General features: G+C 50.9%; 1 long non-coding RNA gene across 2 annotated transcripts in view; it reads right to left on the reverse strand.

Moving 5' to 3' along the window:
* LOC102479905 (uncharacterized) overlaps positions 1–3,955 on the reverse strand; it is a 12,688-nt gene that overhangs the window by 4,055 nt on the left and 4,678 nt on the right. Inside the window, exons 1-2 of one of the 2 annotated variants that reach the window (XR_333331.2) lie at positions 3,826–3,927; positions 2,645–2,805 (exon numbers count right to left, since the gene is read on the reverse strand). This is a non-coding gene — a long non-coding RNA (uncharacterized LOC102479905). Of the gene's footprint in view, positions 1–2,644; positions 2,806–3,825; positions 3,928–3,955 lie in introns of those variants that run through there. The other variant, XR_333330.2, reaches the window with a different exon arrangement.

Here is a 3,955-nt window from a genome sequence, read left to right on the forward strand (position 1 = left end):
AGAAAGGGAAAGTGAGATAGCAAGTCGCCAGGTCCAGGACTCGAACCATAGTTGGCCATGCCAGAAACCAGCACCTTTAACCACCACGCCATCTGCAGGCCCCCATTTCTGACTTCTTCAACACGTGCATGGAACATCCGTGACCTTAAACACACTTGGAGAGGTGGACGCCGCCTGCAAATACCTGTAGGTTGTGCGGACTAGCTGGCTACCCCTGCACTAACCGGCCCGTTTCCTTCCTAGCTAATGAGTCTGTTTTCTTTCCCTCCAACCCTCTCCCCAGGCGATTGCTTCTCATTCCATCTCTCAAGGCATCCACAACTGCCTCTAAACCACTCTCCCCACCAACAACAGGAAGGAATTAGTTTTCTAATTCCGGTTAGAAGCCGGTTTTTCAACCTAAATCAGTAATGTACAGCTCACATATAACTACGTGCTACCAAAGTCCAACAAGAAAGCGCACAGGAGTGCTGACCTGCTGCGGGGACACGTGCGTGTGCTCCATAGAAGTGGTCTGGTTGTCACCCAGGAGCATTTTCCTTGGAAACGGCTACACTCTGGGGTTGTGAGGTTCGAATAAACAGAGTGCAGATTAAACGTCAGGCAATGCCAACTGGCAGACTGGGAAGGTAGAAATGGGGGTTATTCGTGTGTGGTTGTAGGCACACAGGGGAGGGACATGAATTCAGGCTCAGCTCGGAGAGGCAAGACTGGGATGAGACACTAGGTTGTTTGCAGGGAAGTCTAAACACACACGAAATATCCAGGGAAGGCACACCAAGGAGGGAAGCAGAAATCCGGAACCAGAGAAGGCCACCTAGGATGAGGCGACAGAGACAAGAGAAGTTTCTAGAATTGTCTCCACTGGGAATTGTCTACAGGGAATGTCATCATCAGACCACCCACCCATTGTAGCAGAAAGAGCGTATCAAGCCAGGGAAGTGCCTGCGTAGACCAGTAGCAGACGGATCAGTGATGTGGTGCCTTCTCAAACCAATAGTCTTTAGATACATGTCCAATATGTGCTGCAAGAGGAAGTTTCCGACCAACGTATGCAAGAAGGTTGGGCGAAGTGGCCCAGAGGCCATGTCTCAGGCCCTCCTCCATTGAGACTAACAGCTCCGCTCTGGCCTTAACTTGCATGTTCCGTTCAGCAAAATGAAAGACCTGCAATTAACCAGAGCCACACTCCTGAAATGACATTTGCTTGAGTATAACTCTTAGAGATCCCACCTCCCACCTTCCTCCTAAATGGCTCCCACAGGTCCCTTTAATCCACATCTTCCCTGAGAGGAGTCCTGGTAAATTCAAGTTTTTCCATTTTTCCACATTCACCCTGACTTAGAGCTCCACACAAATGGGTGCCCCGGGCAGCTGTCCATCCGTCCCACCCTCACCCAGCTCTTATTGTGGCAGCAAAGTGCAAAAAACTAGTGTGGCCTCCAACATGACAACTCAGTACCACACACACACACCCCTCTAGCCAGAGAATACACTATTCCCAAATGTTTTAAATGAAAAGCACCTTAAAATAATTTCGTCTGATCTCTGGTTGATCAGCAAAAGGCACAGAATTTCCAAAAGGTCAAGAAATGTGTTCAAGGTCACACCTAGGAGGAGGGCTGGGATTTGAGCCCAAGTCTTCCTGCACTGCAAGTCACTACTATCCCCAAGTGTCACAGCCTTGGGACAGAGACAGGCATGGGAGAGCTGTTGGCATATCTGCATCGCTTGGGACCAGTGGAGTCGGGGAACCTCAGTGATGCTTCATGGACTGAAGGAGTCCGGGAAGGTGAGGCCTGGGTCTCACTGCTGAGAAAACAGGACTGCAGTGTGATGCTAGCACCGGGTCAGCCTAGGGCCCCACACCAGAGCCCTATAAGGCCCTTCCCCCATCATCGGGCCTCATCCTGGATGCTGGTTCTGGCTGCAGGTCACCAGCAAAGGTCATGTGACCTCACTGTGGGAGACGGAGGGCAGCAGACTTGAGACCAGCAGGTCCATGTTCATGGACACACCCAGGAGAAAAAGATGTAGGAAAAGTGTAGTTTGCTTCAAAACAGAGAAGAGGTTAGTAACCATTAGAAAATGGAATGAGCAAGGAAGAGCGAGCCTCCCATCGTCAGGGGTGAGTAAGCAGAACGTGGTGGAAAGGATCCGGGGATCAGAGTGGACGAGACAACATCCAAAGTCTTCCCTTTCTCCGAGACTGGAAAGTGCTCCATCGTACCCAAGCTGGGCCTGCCTGGGCCGCTACTCCAAGTTGGCTTAGGGAACTACAACCTTGCTGAGGAGAGGAAAACAGAGTTTTTAAAGGACTCTATGCACCTCGGGACTGGGCTTGATTTCCCTTCACGGGGGTCATTTTTTTTTTAATTGTCACACCACCCTATGTGCTCAGGCATTGGACTCATCGCTGTATGACCAGCATCTTGCTTAATCCTCATTGCGGCCCTGACACAAGACAGGAGGCATTTTAGAACGGGTGCTTTCAGTCCTTTTTTCCCATGGAGAAACTGCGGTCCCAAAGGGCTAAGAAGGATCTCCTTGGATCTGAAACCTGTGAGGGTCAGAGTCAGGATTCGAACCCAGGCACACTTAACTTCAAAACGAGTGCACTTTGTCACACTGTCCACAGCCATACCGTGTCTCAGCGTTGGACATCCTTGGTGCCGTGCGCTCTCTCTCTGGGACGATGACATGTGGAATTGGAAACTGAGTCACCCGTGTTGGCAGCAGGTCTTGATTAATGCTGGGCTCATTTTACATTTCCTCATAATCAGTCCTCTTAATATAGAACAGCCCCTAAGGATAACGATGGCAAATGTTTTGTTTTTGTTTGATTTGACTAGAAAAAAGAGGACAGCCAAGGAGGTGAGGTAATGGGGAGAGCACCATCCACCCAGCATTCTCCTTTGCAAGGCTTCAGGAAGCTCTCGCATGGACCAGCGCCAAGCGTCCCCACTGGATTTTCCAGCTAACATGCGAGGGTCACCCAGTAACGTCGTCTTTACCTTCCTGGTGGCAGAAAAGCAGAACCAGCCTAAGCAGGGCTCCCCGGTGTCCCTGAAGCTTAAGGAAGACTTTCAGAACAGAGGGAATACCAGGCACAGTGGCAGACACACTGAGGCAAGACAGAAACCGACACTGACACCCCAATGCCCCCGTATGCTCAGGTTTTCTGTCAGCATCCTCCCACCTGGCCAATATCAAAAACGAAATCAAGTTGTTTCTCCCCTTTGACTCCTGCTGGGCTTGATCCAGCCAACACAGCATTTAGCACAGAGCAGGCACTTTGTACATACTGTGAGTGGGTGTACAAAGACGACCAGGGCAATGTGGTCCAGAGTACTGAAGTTTAGTAACCGCCTCGTTTATATTACCGGAGGGCGTATGCATTTGCTAGAGAGACAGAGGGAGGAAGCACCCCTCCCCCAATGGGACGTGCTCGCGTTGCAGTTCTGTCCCCACTCTCCACCCTGTCAGGATTTTAGGCACACAAGCACATACCCCCAGCATGTCCTCCCCGTGATCAAGGCCAGAATTGAAACCCGGTCATCCATGTAGGGTCCCATTCCCAGTGCACAGGGCTTCACCACTGAGATACGGGGCCAGCTCAGAGTATCAGAATGTTTAGAGCAGCTCGTGTCCAGATCAATTGTCATGAAGAAAATCATGGCCATGTGGGGTCTGGTTTCCTTAATCACAGGGCCATGGGCCAGAGGGCAAAAGCTTCTTTATAAAAAGTCTCGTCAGAGCTGAGAATAAAGTTACACTTAGATAGTAAATAAAGCGCTTATGGAAAAGAACCACCACAGAACTCACTGCCGTCCTGGAAGTCCACAGCTGCCTCGTCTGAGCGACACTCCGGTGACCTGGTGACGCTCGGCTGGCAGCAGGACGAGAACAAGAGTGGGTGGCAGTGGCCAGGGCAGGTGCAGCCCAAAGGGGAAGA

Source organism: Tupaia chinensis, unplaced genomic scaffold (assembly GCF_000334495.1).
Source record: "Tupaia chinensis unplaced genomic scaffold, TupChi_1.0 Scaffold000045_1, whole genome shotgun sequence".
Taxonomy (NCBI): Eukaryota; Metazoa; Chordata; class Mammalia; order Scandentia; family Tupaiidae; genus Tupaia; species Tupaia belangeri.